Source organism: Triticum dicoccoides, chromosome 7A (genome assembly GCF_002162155.2).
Source record: "Triticum dicoccoides isolate Atlit2015 ecotype Zavitan chromosome 7A, WEW_v2.0, whole genome shotgun sequence".
Lineage (NCBI taxonomy): Eukaryota > Viridiplantae > Streptophyta > Magnoliopsida > Poales > Poaceae > Triticum > Triticum dicoccoides.
Genome location: NC_041392.1, coordinates 340,021,274 through 340,036,682, shown reverse-complemented (window position 1 = coordinate 340,036,682; position 15,409 = coordinate 340,021,274). Strand labels below are relative to the sequence as shown.

General features: G+C 44.3%; 1 long non-coding RNA gene across 1 annotated transcript; it reads left to right on the top strand.

The window, feature by feature from the left end:
• The first annotated feature begins 11,703 nt into the window (after window positions 1–11,703).
• On the top strand, window positions 11,704–14,307 carry LOC119328308. Its single transcript, XR_005158914.1, has 4 exons — window positions 11,704–12,062; window positions 12,530–12,618; window positions 13,197–13,330; window positions 14,037–14,307. It is a non-coding gene; the product is annotated as an uncharacterized LOC119328308 (long non-coding RNA).
• The last annotated feature ends 1,102 nt before the right edge of the window (window positions 14,308–15,409 follow it).

The following is a 15,409-nucleotide window of genomic DNA, read 5'->3' as shown; positions in this document are numbered from 1 at the left end:
CACGGCGTAGTAGAGCTTGTCCTGAGTAGGCGAGATGAGCACTTCTCCAGCCCCCGCGCCCTGGCGTGCGAACGAGCCATCAAAATACATGACCCAGCCATCTGGTGCTTCAGTTCCTGATGAGAGGGATCAGTCCTCGCCTGCTTCAAACCCCGGGGCGTCGGTCCATTCTTCCACGAAGTCGGCGAGCGCGCCCCCCTTGATGATCCTACTTGTGCTGAACTCCAGCTGGAATGCTTGCAGCCCGATGTTCCATTCGGCAACTCTTCTAGTAGCGTTGGGGCTCCTGAGTACCCTCTCCAGCGGGTAGGCCGAGAAGACCTTGATTGGGTGACCTTGGAAGTAGTGCCGCAGCTTGTGTGAGGCCATCAGAAGCGCGAGCAAGAGCTTCTAGGGCATGGGGTACCGTGCCCTTTCATCCTGCAGTACTATGTGGACGAAATACATTGAGTGCTCGACGAGGGCAGGAACATGAACAGAGCTTGTGCCTGCCAACCGTTGGGGCGTCTCCTGAGGTGACGGGACCTCAAGAGCCTGATCGCCTGCTGGGGCCTCTGTCGGCCCGCGAACACCGCCTTGCTGGGCCTGGTCACCCGTTAGCATTGCTTCAGCCCTTGCGGTGCCCTCCGAGTCCTGCATCACCTCAGCTGGTGGCGCGGCAGTCCCCTGGCCTGGCGCTCCTCCCAGACCGCCACTAGAGCTGCACTAGCGGAGTAGGGAGTGGCGGCAAGGTAAAGCACTAGGGGCTCGAGAGGGCGAGGCGCCACCATCACCGGAGGGCTGGTCAGGTATCTCTTGACGTCTTGAAACGCTTGGTCCACTTCTGGGGTCCATTCGAATGGGCCCTTCTTCTTCATCATCTTAAAGAATGGCAAGGCGCACTCTCCCATCTTGGAGATGAAGCGCCCGAGCGAGGTCACATAGCCTGCAAGCTTTTGCATCTCCTTAAGAGTTTGCGATGGGCTCATGTCTTCTATCGCCTTGACCTTCTCTGGGTTGGCCTCGATCCCCCTGTGGGACACGAGGAAGCCTAGCAGCTTGCCAGAAGGGACACCAAACGCGCACTTCTCCGGGTTGAGACGCAAGTCCACCTGGCGTAGGCTCACGAGGGTCTCCTCCAGGTCCTGAATCAAAGTTCTTGCCTCCCGAGATTTTATCACAATGTCGTTGATGTAGGCTTCAGCGTTCCTCCCGAGCTGCTGACCCAGGGCGATGTGCATTAGCCGTTGGAAGGTCGCACCTGCGTTGCGCAGCCCGAACGGCATGCAAGTGTAGCAGTACACCCCACACGGGGTCAGGAAGGCCGTCTTGTCCACATCTTCCACTGTCGTCTTGATCTGGTGATAACCTGAAAACACGTCCAGGAAGCACAGCAGGTCGCATTCGGCGGTGGAGTCGACAATCTGATCGATGCACGGGAGCGGGAATGGGTCTTGGGAACAAGCCTTGTTGAGGTTGGTGAAGTTAACACACATGCTCTCCTTTCCGCCTTTCTTCAGCACGACGACGGGGTTCGCCAGCCACTTGGGGTACCGAACCTCGCGAATGACACCCGCCGCCTCCAGCTTACGGGTTTCCTGGACGATGAAGGACTGCTTCTCCGTGGATTGTCGCCGCGCCTTCTTCTTCACGGGGCGCGCATTGGGGCACACCCTCAAGTGATGCTCGATCACCCCTCTTGGTACCCCCACTAGCTACTTGGGTTCCCAGGAGAATACGTCCTGGTTTGCGTGTAGGAACCTCACCAATGCCTCCTCCTGATTTGGGTTGAGGTTGGCGCCTATGGTGAAGGTGGCTTTTGAGGACCCATCTTCCTCGACGGGCACCTGCTTGGTTTCGGCCCGATCTTGAGTGAACAACTGCTTCTTCTTTGCTGGTGCGGCCTCCTTAGCCCCTGGGGTGGCCTCGTTGGCCGGTTGTGCCACCGCGGCGGTTTTGAGGGCGTACTTGAGCACCGCCAGAGCCTCCTTGGTATCTCCAACTACGGTGAGGACGTCCTTGCTCCCGGGCATCTTCATGAGATTGTAGGCCGGATGGGTCGCCGCCATGAACTGAGCCAGAGCCGAGTATCCGAGGATGGCGTTGTATGGGAGGCCGATGCGGTCCATACCGAAGTCGATCAGCTCAGTGCGGTAGTTGTCGCGGGTGTCGAAGGTCACAGGGAGGCGGATCTGCCCCAAGGGGCTGGTGGAGCCGCCACCGACCCCGGAGAAGGGATTGCCGGGTCGGAGCCGTTGGAGTGGTGCATGAAGGAGGCTTAAAGCCTCCACAAAGAGCACATTGAGACCGGCGCCGCCATCGATGAGGGTGTTGGTGACAGCTACGCCGCAGATGGTGGGTGTGCACAACATTGGGAGCACGCCCGAGCCGACGGTGGTGGCGGGATGATCCCCGTGTCGAAGGTAAGGTCGACCTTGGGCACCGCCCAACCCGGGGGAGCTCCTTGGCGCGTGGAGGCGGCGCCAATCTGGAAAAAGAACGGCTTGGTGTGACGGTCCAAGGGTGGTGCTTGTGAGCCTCCGAGGAGGGACGCGACAGCGAGGGGCGCCGGTGCCACGAAGCGCGCGACGAAGAGACCTCGCAGCTCCTCCTAGGAGGTCGCCAAAGATCTTGGCAGGCTGAGCAGGCAGGCGCGTGGCGCCCCGACCAGGGCCAGGGGGAGCCAGTTGGCCATGAATTGGTCGTCGCCTCCGGCTTCGAGGACAGCCTTCTCACACGCCTGCAGGAAGGTTGCCGGATCTGCCGAGCCATCATAGCGGGGTGGCATCTCTGGATTGAACTTGTGCGGCCACCGCACCTGCCGCAAGGTGTGGGTGAAGACACGGACGCCCACGACGCATCCGCAAGCGCATGCCGGCCGAACCAGAGGGGTGGCGTCCGCCATGAAGCTGGACGAAGCAAGCGGAGAGGCGGAGCTTCGGCGCACCCCCTACCTGGTGCGCCAAATGTCAGATTTCGGGTTCCGGCAAAACCCTTGAGGTTCAAACACCGGGGTGCGCACGAAGATCTCTCCCCCTCTAGCTCACGCCCTCACCGCAATCTCAAGGCTTAGCACGTCGAACTCGCAGAACAAAGGGACACAAGATTTATACTGGTTCGGGCCACCGATGTGGTGTAATACCCTACTCTAGTGTGGTGTGGTGGGTTGCCTCTGGGGCTGAGGATGAATAGTTACAAAGGAAGAACAGCCTCCTGAGGAGAGGTGTTGTTGTGCTTGGTAAGTTGATGCAGTAGAGGATCGTCCCTCTCCTTTCTAAGGTGGTGGCTAGTCCTACTTATAGTGGCCCGGGCCCTCTCCCCAAATATTAGGCGGGAAGGAATCCCACAACAACCAATTTGAAGGGGGACAACTAGTACAAGCTATCCTGACAAAAGATGGTCTTCGCTTACCGAAGGCTCTGGTGATGACGCTGTCCTGGGCTCCAGGTGACCTCCGTCCTGCCGTCCTGCTGGTCTTGGTCTTGTTGCACTGATATAGAAACCTTTCCTTAATGCCTCGGGACTCCGCGCCTGCGCTTGCCTCTTTAGCACCAAAGAGGAAATGAGGACACTGCGCGCGCTGGCGCCCGCCTGGTGCCCGCCTGGCCTTGGTCGTCATGGCTTGCGTCACAGGAACCTCGCGAGGTGCCCCTTTCCTTGATCTCTCCGCCCCTCACGAGCCATCCTGGTGAGGCCGCCCCCGAGGAGGTCTTGTGTCATCCGCCTCGCGAGGCTTGGCCCCTCGCGAGGGTCTTGAGTGTTTGCTGGTGAAGATGGTCCGTACAGGGCCGCTGGTGGAGCCACGCCGTGGGCTATAGGCAGGCAAGTCTGGGGACCCCCATTCCCAGGACGCCGACACAACTGTTAATACTTGAGAATATTCTTTGGCTCCCCTTGTGTCGAATCAATAAATTTGGGTTGAATACTCTACCCTTTAAAACTGTTGTGATCCCCTATACTTGTGGGTTATCAAGACTATTTTCTGGCGCCGTTGCCGAGGAGCATAGCTCTATTCTTTGAGTCACTTGGGACTTATATCTGTTGATCACTAGGAGGAACTTGAAAGATGAAAGAACCAAGATTTTTCCCTCAACTACGTGGGGAGGTAAGGAACTGCCATCTAGCTCTGCACTTGATTCACCTTCTATTTTGAGTAAACTTGCGACACCTACTCCTGCTATTGATTCTGATATGTCGCATGTTATTGATGATGCCACTTCTTCTATGCATGATGCTTATGATGAAACTACTTCTATGCCTTATAATACTATGCCATTAGGTGAATTTCTGGATGAGAAACTTGCTAGGGTTAGAGAGAATGAAATTATGCAAACTGATAATATTTATGAAAGTGATGATGAAGATTCTCCCCCTAGATATGAATTACCTGATGTGCCTGAGGCTTATGTTATGGATGAAGAAACTGCTAGAGATCGTTTAGCTTGCAAAGATAGATATGATCTTAAAAAATGTTAGCAAAGCTGAAAGAAAAATCTTTGAATGCTAGAACGAAATATGACCCTGCTTTTGCTACTTCACCTATCTGTATTTCTGATAAGGATTATGATTTCTTTGTCGATCCTGAGTTAGTCACTTTGGTTGAATCCGATCCTTTTTATGGCTATGAATCAGAAACTGTTGTGGCACATCTTACTAAATTTAATTATATAGCCACCCTATTTACTCATGATGAAAAAATTCGTTACTACTATATCCTTAAGTTATTTCCGTTCTCACTAAAGGGTGATGCTAAAACATGGTTTAATTCTCTTGCTCCTGGTTGTGCGTGTAGTCCCCAGGATATGATTTATTACTTCTCTACTAAATATTTCCCCGCTCATAAGAAACAAGCTGCCTTAAGGGAAATATATAATTTTGTGCAAATTAAAGAAGAGAGTCTCCCACAAGCTTGGGGGTGGCTTCTCCAATTACTTAATGCTTTGCCTGATCATCCTCTCAAGGAAAATGAAATACTTGATATCTTTTATAATGGACTAATTGATGCTTCCAGAGACCACCTGGATAGTTGTGCTGGTTGTGTTTTCAGGGAAAGAACTATTGAGCAAGCTGAATTGGTATTGAATAATATATTGAATAATGATAATGATTGGACACTTCCTGAACCAACTCCTAAGCCAACTCCGGAGAAAAGGGGTATTCTATTTCTTAGTCCTGAAGATATGCAAGAGGCAAAGAAATCTATGAAAGAAAAGGGTATTAAAGCTGAAGATGTTAAGAATTTACCACCTATTGAAGAAATACATGGTCTTAATAACCCGACACAGGTAGTAAAGGTAAATTCTCTCTATAGGTTTGATGAAGGTGATATTCCTCGTAATAAGTCTTCTAGCCAATGCTTGGATGAGTTTGATAATTTTATTGTTAAACAAGAAAACTTCAATGCTTATGTTGGTAGACAATTGAAACATAATGCTTATATGATTGAACACTTGAGTGATTATATGTCCGGAGTTAAAGGTGACCTTAAACTTATTAGTAAACATGCTTCTATGGTTACCACTGAAGTAGGACAAGTGCTTAAAGCACACGATGATTTGCTCCATTAATTAAATGATAAGAAAAATGGTAATGTTGTTAGAGTTGTGACTAGAGGGGGAAAAATGACTCAGGAACCTTTGTATCCTGAGGGCCACCCTAAGAGAGTTGAGCAAGATTATTAGAGAACTAATGTTGATACACCTAGTCCTTCTAAGAAGAAGAAAAAGAAAAATGATAGGACTCTGCATGCTTCTGGTGAACCTGTTGTTGACACACCTGAGAATCCCAATGATATTTCTATTTCTGATGCTGAAACACAATCTGGTAATGAACATGAACCTAGTGATAATGTTAATGATGATGTTCATGTTGATGCTCAACCTAGCAATAAAAATGATGTAGAGATTGAACCTGCTGTTGATCTTGATAACCCACAATCAAAGAATTAACGTTATGATAAGAGAGAGTTCGTTGCAAGGAAGCACGGTAAAGAAAGAGAACCATGGGTTCAGAAACCCATGCCTTTTCCTCCTAAACCATCCAAGAAAAAGGATAATGAGGATATTGAGCGCTTTACTAAAATGATTAGACCTATTTTTTTTACGTATGTGTTTGACTGATATGCTTAAAATGAATCCTTATGGTAAGTATATGAAAGATATTGTTACAAATAAAAAAAGATACCAGAAGCTGAAATTTCCACCATGCTTGCCAATTATACTTTTAAAGGTGGAATACCAAAGAAACTAGGATATCCTGGAGTACCAACTATACCATGCTCCATTAAAAGAAACTATGTTAAAACTGCTTTATGTGATCTTGGAGCCGGTGTTTGTGTTATGCCTCTCTCTTTATATCATAGACTTGATTTGAATAAGTTGACACCTATTGAAATATCTTTGCAAATGGCTGATAAATCAATTGCTATACCTGTCGGTATTTGTGAGCATGTGCATGTTGTGGTTGCAAACGTTACTATTTTAACAGACTTTGTTATGCTTGATATTCCCAAGGATGATAGTATGTTGATTATCCTTGGTAGACCTTTTTTGAATACTGCAGGGGCTGTTATTGATTGCAACAAAGGCAATGTCACTTTTCATGTTAATGGTAATGAGCATACGGTACACTTTCCGAGGAAACAACCTCAAGTTCACAGTATCAATTCTATTGGAAAAATTTCAATGATTACTATTGGAGGTTTTGAATTCCCTCTTCCTACTGTCAAGAAGAAATATGATATTATTATTTTTGGGGACATGCATATCCCCGTTGAGGTAACCTAGTGTTATTCGAAAATTCTCCAGTTTCATGTTATTGGGAAAGAGTTTGTTAACAAGACTTGATCAACCTTGTTAGTGGATTCCTTTTGATGAGCATGAGATGGATGAAGTTAGGAAGCACAACTCTCTGTACCCTCCTTTTACTTTCTATAATTTAGATTAAATAAAGCAAAAATAATAATTTCTATCTGTTTTCTGAGTTATCCTTGCAATAAAAAATATCCCCGAAAATAAAAGTTCTCCAAATGTCCTGAAAATGATATATGATTTTTTGTAGAATATTTTAGAATTACTAGCACTAAGAACACACTAGGGGGCCCCACCATCTAGCCACGAGGGTCCAGGGCGCGCCCACCCCCTGCCTCGTGGACCCCACGTGGACCCCCTCCACTTATTCCAGCACCCACACACATCGTCTTCCTCCAGAAAAATCATCCCGTAGCTCAAACCCGTGTTCTAGCTCATCTTGTTACCATTTTTGATCTCCTTGCTCATAGCTCCATTCACAAAACTGCGTTGGGGGATTGTTCTTCGGTATGTGACTCCTCCAATGGTCCAATTAGTTTTTGTTCTAGTGCTTTATTTATTGCAAATTTTTGCTGCTAAGGTGACCCTGTTCTTGAGCTTGCATGTCAAATTTATATGGTCACAAGTAGTTCTAATGCATGATATGGCCTCTAGGCACTTGTAGGAGTAGTTGCTATCAATCTTGTTGAGTTGGGTTCAATTTTATTTTGAGTCACTAAAAATTTCAGAAATTTTTCAGAGAAAGAAAATGATAAAGAGATTGTTAAGGGCTCCTCGAGCCGAAGCTCGAAGGATAACTAGAATGAGGAGAATAAAAGGCCCAAATACAATCCTCCTTACACTGCGGAGGTTTGACCATGTGAATGGCCTTGTGATGAGTTCTTAAGAACCGCTGGAATTTACGATGATTTCTATTACTTGGCTGAGAATGCAGGCCTCACCGACTTCCTCCATGACCAGCGCAAACAGTATCTCCTGCTCACTAATATTTTTGTGCACATTTTATATTTCCATGCTAAGAAATCACCACCTTTAGTGGAGTTTCACTTATATGATGAGGTTAAGGAGATGTCACTTCTTGACTTTTGTTGAGTCTGCAAGATACCCTTTGAGGGCAGCATCGAGGAACCACACCGTAGTGATGTGGATGGGTTTATTGATAGAATTGTTGTAGGAGAAACTAGGAAAGCTTCTGATGCAAGAATTACCAGTATACATTTTCCTGTTCTATGTTACTTTGCGATATTTGCTAGTAGATGCTTAATTGGTCGCGGGAACAGTGGAAATCTTAGTGCTCCTGATATTGTCATTTTGCACCATGCGTTGTTTCGTGATACCGCTTTCAGTTTAGGCGCTATTGTTGCTAAATGATTAAATCTGAACTGTACAAAGGGCCCCATTTTTGAAGGCATCTTTGCTTCATGCCTTGCTGAACATTTTGGAATACCTATTAGGCATTATGAGAAAGAGGAAAAGTTGCTTCCCCCCATTTTTCTAGATTATAAGAGTATGGTAGCACATGATTTTATTGTTAAAGATAAGAAGAAGAGGCTTAAGTATAATTTGATATTTGATGAAAGTCATTGTGAGATTATTACCTTGCATGCACCCTCTTTGTTTAACATACTTTCAGGCATGTACCTCATCTTACCAGAGGCCATTTATGCGTACTGGAGGCTGACACAAGTTCCAGAGCCTGAGACTGAGCCACCACTTGAACCTTATCGTCAGTCTGTTTATTAGTGGGATCCAGAGGAGATCGCCAACCAGTGGCACCCTGAGGACCCTCCTCGGTACACCGGAGGGAGTAGCTTCGATCCGTGGGCATAGACCAACTTAGGCCAAAAGCCTAAGCTTGGGGGAGTACGTATTTCTCATCGACACTACATTCATGTTCACACACTCATTCTAGTTGTCAGTGCTCATACTTTTTCATTGTACTATCCATGCTAGTTTATTTTGTTTTCTAAGCCTTGTTCTTGTGTGTTTGAAAAACCTTAAGAAAAACCAAAAAAATTAGTTGTAACTTTTAGCTAGTTTACTTTCCATGCTTGTAGTAGTAGTAATTAAAAGAAAACCCAAAAAGACTTCTCGTTCTTCTTTTGCTTGTTAGGAGATTTCCCGTGTAAATAGTTTTATTTCTTTTCTTTGGGGGTTGAGAGGAGAAGACCATGATGAAAATGTTGAGTGGCTCTCATATGCATTATTGTTGATTTAACCAAGAGCCCATGTTACCTTGTCTTCTCCCTTGTATTAAATGCTTGCAGATTCGAGCTTAGTCCAATGCACGTGCACTATTATTATTATCCACACCGTTTGGTCGTGCAAGTGAAAGGCAATAATGACGATATATGATGGACTGATTGAGATGAGAGAAGCTGGTATGAACTCGACCTATCTTGCTTTTGTAAATATGATTAGTTCATTGTTCCTGATTTAGCCTATTATTAATGAAATATGTTTACAATGACAATTAGAGATTATAGTTGCCCATGACATGCTTAATTAGCTAGGAGTTTATAATGGTTTACCTTGCGTGCCAACATGTTATTAAAATAGTTGTGATGTGGCATGATAGGGTGGTATCCTCCTTTGAACCATTCGAGTGGCTTGACTTGGCACATGTTCACGCATGTAGTTGAAACAAAATCAACATAGCCTCCATGATATTTATGTTCATGGTGAATTATATCCTACTCATGCTTGCACTCAGTGTTGATTGACTTTTAATGCATGTTCATGACTGTTGTCGCTCTCTAGTTGGTCGCTTCCCAGTCTCTTTCTAGCCTTCACTTGTACTAAGCGGGAATACTGCTTGTGCATCCACTTCCATAAACCCCAAAGTTATTCCATATGAGTCCACCATACCTTCATATAAGAGGTATCTACCTGCCATTCCAAGTAAATTTATATGTGCCAAACTCTAAACCTTCAATTGAAATTATGTTTTGTATGCTCGAATAGCTCATGTATCAACTAGGGTTGTCTATATCTTCCATGCTAGGTGGGTAATTCTCAAGATGAGTGGACTCCGCTCATCATTCACGAGAAAATGGCTGGTAACCGGGATGCCCAGTCCCATGCTCAAATCAAAATAATTGCAAACAAAACTCCCCCAGGATTGTTGTTAGTTGGAGGCACCCGTTGTTTCGGACAAGCCATGGATTGATGTTTGTTGGTGGTGGGGGAGTATAAAAATTTACCACTCTATTTGGGAACTGCCTATAATGTGTGTAGCATGGAAGATATCGAGATCTCTTGGTTGTTATGTTGACAATGAAAGTATACCACTTAAAATATTATTCATCTTTGTTTCAAAACTCGAGCTTTGGCACCTCTAGAAATCCTTGCTTCCCTCTGCGAAGGACCTATCTATTGACTTTTATGTTGAGTCATCATCCTATTATTAAAAAGCACCAGTTGGAGAGCACCGCTGTCATTTGCATGCATTGCTATTAATTTACATTTAGTATAACTGTGACTGGATCTTTTTTACCATGAATTACAATTTCCAGTCAGTCCTTTGTCTTCAGGGGTGCTCTGCATTTATGTTTTGCAGTCTCAGAAAGGGCTAGTGAGATACCATCTTGTTATATCAAATTACGATTGTTTTGAGAAAGTGTTGTCATCTGAGATTTATTATTATTGCTTGCTAGTTGATTATGTCAATGATATGAGTAAACATGAGACCTAAATGTTATTGTGAATATGGTTAGTTCATAATCTTTGCTGAAAACTTGAATGCTGGATTTACATATTTGCAACAACAAGATCAAACAGAGTTTGTAAAAGTTTTTCTTTATCACTTTTAGTTTGTCAATTGAATTGCTTGAGGACATGCAAAGGTTTAAACTTGGGGGAGTTGATACGTCTCCAACGTATCTACTTTTCCAAACACTTTTGACCTTGTTTTGAACTCTAACTTGCATAATTTGAATGAAACTAACCTGGAGTGACACCGTTTTCAGCAGAATTGCCATGGTGTTATTTTTGTGTAGAAATAAAAGTTCTCGGAATGACCTGAAAATTCACGGAGACACGTTTTGGAATTTATAAAAAATACTGGCGAAAGAATCAGCGTAAGGGGGCCCACACCCTGTCCACGAGGGTGCATGGCGCATCTCCCCCCTAGGGGGGCGCCCCCTGCCTCGTGGCCCCTCTGAGGCTCCACCGACACCAACTCCAACTCTATATATTCATGTTCGGGGAGAAAAAAATCGGAGAGAAGAATTAATCGCGTTTTACGATATGGAGCCGCCGCCAAGCCCTAATCTCTCTTGGGAGGGCTAATGTGGAGTCCGTTCGAGGCTCCAAAGAGGGGAATATGTCGCCATCGTCATCATCAACCTTCCTTCGTCACCAATTTCATGATGCTCTCCGCCATGCGTGAGTAATCCCATCGTAGGCTTGCTGGACGGTGATGGGTTGGATGAGATTTACCATGTAATCGAGTTAGTTTTGTTAGGGTTTGATCCCTAGTATCCATTATGTTCTAAGATTGATGTTGTTGTGACTTTGCTATGCTTAATGCTTGTCACTAGGGCCCGAGTGCCATGATTTCAGATCTGAACCTATTATGTTTTCATGAATATATGTGAGTTGTTGATCCTATTTTGCAAGTCAATAGTCACCTATTATGTGTTATGATCTGGTAACCCCGAAGTGACAATAATCGGGACCACTTCCGGTGATCATTGTAGTTTGAGGAGTTCATGTATCTGCCATTCTTAAGAAGTTGCCCCCCCCCTACTTCCTATCTCAACATGCACACTATCTACATCAGCATTGTGCCACGTCATATTCAGTATTCAAAAGAAGTCAATTAGTCTTATTTCCCTGCTGTCACGACGGTGGAAATAATATGTTTTCCCCCTCACCCGCAGCCGCTCATCCGGTATTGCGCTGGCTCCACCTTCCTCAACTCACCTTCCAAGAATGATGGCACCAACGCAGCTGCCCGTTCCCCTTCCCCTTCCACTTTCGCTTTTAATTCCCAACCTGTCCGGCCTCCCCCGCACCATCTTCTTGGTTCAAAAATCTGCCATTGGTACAAGACGCCGGCTCCAAGGTCGCCATCCATGCCAAATCGGCGGCTGCTAGCACTGCGCCTAGCAGCCACTGCTGGGCTCCTTCCGCCTGCCGCGGCTCGATGGATCCGATGGGGATGAGAAGAATAAGGAGTGTGGCGGCTATGAGGGGTAGAGAAGCAAGGGATCATGGCGGAGTGTGGCAGCGGCAATGAAAGCTAGATGGGACAAATCTCTAATGTATAAGGTTAGAGTCCAGAACACCCTCCCGCCCCCTCAAATCCTCATCTATTGTCTTGCTGCTATGCCACTGATTTAGGATACGATGCCATATTCTCATGCGTTTGTTGCTTTGTTCATACAAGGATCAATACATCCACTACTATGGTACCATGTACATAAATTTGTTGCATCCCCTTGCATCTAGCGAAAACTCTGAATTCCCATTGGCTCGAGTAAATGCATGCACCCAAATCTGAATTCTGGTTGGATTTAGTGAAAACATGCAGTTCTTAAGATTCCTGTATATCTTATTTAGACTTGAGATGGATAACTCTTATAATTCTCCATGTATCAGTTCCCTCTGTTGTACAATTTATTTATTACTGTATTACCTTCAGATCCAATGGTTACAATTTTATTGTCCTGTGTTTCAGGTTCGACATAAGCATCTGCTATAGAAGATATGACCGAGATTCTTTTTTGATTTTTCAGGGTCCTTACTTGCTGGCATGCACATCAATTATCTGCCAAAATTTCATACTAAAGTGGGCGAAATTTTTGCACATGGTGGTTTGTTAGCGGTAAATTAAATATTGCAGCATTTTCAGCCAAGACTATAGAGGCAAGTAATTTGATTTCTAGATATATCCACATGGAATTATAACTTGGGCAGTTTATGTATATGAACATGTGTTCCTCTTTTGTCATAGATAATCATCTTAATGTGCCCAACACATTGATTATATTTTTGTAAACCAATTTAGTTTACTGTTTTTGGCTTTTATGGTTGTCACATGTTGGCCTCAACAGTTTCATACTTCATTGCTATATAGGATTCCTTACGCTTGAACTGTGGTCTCTAGAACTATTATGCAAGATTTGGTACATACGCTCCGTGTAGATCTGCTACCCAAATCTGAAAATTTGTATGTCCTAGGTAACAACTTATTACTCTCACCATTTATATCTTTTGAATCCACCGATATCTTTATCACTAGTGTCGTCCACCTGTTCTTTTGTTCGTATCCAAGAAACAAGAACATACTCACGGGACATTCACAGTATATGCTAATGACCACCAAATTTCACCTTCATCAACAATGTTGTAAATCAAGAAAATGAATATATGCTAGGATCTGAGTTTTAGTTGTTTTGGCAGGGCCTCAAAAGCGTTGCAGTTCCTCATACAGCGGGTGCATGTTCTGAAAACGATCTTAACAAGTCTCAGCACATGAAGTGGCATGGTTGCAAAGAATGACATGACTGAATGGTCGATGGCCATGATACGATCTGGTAGGTCTATGCCTAATCCTGCTTCTTCTATCTTTCTTTCTTGGACAGAACTAAAACATTTAAATTTCTATAGGTTTCCTTATGAGCATAAATATATATTGTCGTACATTATTTCTTTCATTATATTGGTGCATAACTTTATGTCCTCCTTGGTAAGAAACTACTTTGATCTAGCAGCAATATCTCTATTCTTTGATATTAGGATTATTCGAACGCCTAGGAAATGCATAATATGATGGCTTAAACAAGCTGGTAATAAGTAATGAATTTGTGCAGGGCAAATATTCTTGATGTTTAAATTCATGACATTGTCCAATAACATGTCAAACCCAACTATGATTTTGCGGTTTGTGCCAAGATCATGCGATTGTCATTCTCTGTAATTTACTGTTGTTACTAATACATGTTTCTTCTTTAATAAGAATATTGTCAGCCATCATTTCTTGCCTATTAGGAAAACATATATATCTTGCAATGGAGAAGATTTTTTTGTTTCATTTCCTAAGTCTGCTGACTACATACCAAAGGAGTTGAACCCAGGATTTCCCCTGCTAAATTTGTGGTTATATCTATTTTTTCCTCCTGCACCTACTCTTCCAATTTTTATGTGTCCACTTATTGACAATAAGGCATATAGCCTATGAATAATTCACTGTTAGAGAAAGCTTGAAGCAATGACGACCTGTCATCCATGTATTTTTTGTAGGATGTACATATAGTCTTTGAGGCTAGCAGAAGTGTAGAACTTTGAGAGAAAGCTTGAAGCAAGGATGCATGTAGACCTATCAAGCATGTATTTTTTGCAAGGTGTATATGTAGTCTTTAAGGCCAGCAGAATCTTCAGATGTCCGTTTGTTGTATATAGTTATATCTGATGATATATTGATTGATTGCTCTCTATTGGCCAAATTATGGATGTAGTTCCACATGTTTGTCAGACATGGAAAATCTACGGAATTTGTTGTTGTTACTGAAAATTATTAGTCAGTACTTGCTCTCCATTTGAAATGTTTCATGCTTCCACGCTAAGAAAAAGAATAAGGTACAAGTTGTCGCACCCAAATGTCCCGCCGCAACGCGCGGGGTATCATCTAGTTCACTAAGTGTTAATGCTTTGTTCCGGTACTCTATTAAAAGGAGGCCTTAATATCCCTTAATTTCTGATAGGACCCCGCTGCCACAGGAGGGTAGGACAAAAGATGTCAAGCAAGTTCTTTTTCATAATCATGTATGACTATATTCAGAATACATGCCTATATTACAGTGATGAACTGGAGCTAGTTCTGTGTCACCCTATGTTACAACTATTGCATGAGGAATCGCATCCGACATAATTATCCATCACTGATCCATTGCCTACAAGATTTCCAAATATTGATCTTTGATTAGTTACTTTTCCGTTGTCACTGTTACAATTGCTACAAAAACTACTACTGTTACTTTTGCCACCATTACCGTTACTAACATATCACTTTGCTACTAAATACTTTGCTGCAGATATTAAGTGTTTCGGGTCGGTTGAATTGATAACTCAACTGTTAATACTTGAGAATATTCTTTGGCTCCCCTTATGTCGAATCAATAAATTTGAGTTGAATACTCTATCCTCGAAAACTGTTGCGATCCCCTATACTTGTGGGTTATCAAATATCGATCTCGCACGTGTGCACTGCTTCATAGTCTCCTTCCACTTGGCCCCTCGCACCATCTTCCAGCCCCCATCCCCATATCCCAGTGTGTGTATGCTCGTAGAGCTCTTCCCTCTATATGTCTCTATCAATATCTCACGCGGTCGACGCCTCCCCTCCCTTCTCGTATATCATGTTGGGGAACGTAGTAATAATTCAAAAAAATTCCTACGTGTCAGCAAGATCAATCTAGGAGATAATAGCAATAAGAGAGAGGGAGTTCATCTTCATAACCTTGAAGATCGCTAAGTGGAAGCGTTACAAGAACGCGATTGATGGAGTCGTAGTCGTGACGATTCATATCACGGAAGATCCGATCCAAGCACCGAACGGGCAGCGCCTCCGCGTTCAACACACGTAAAACCTGGGGACGTCTCCTCCTTCTTGATCC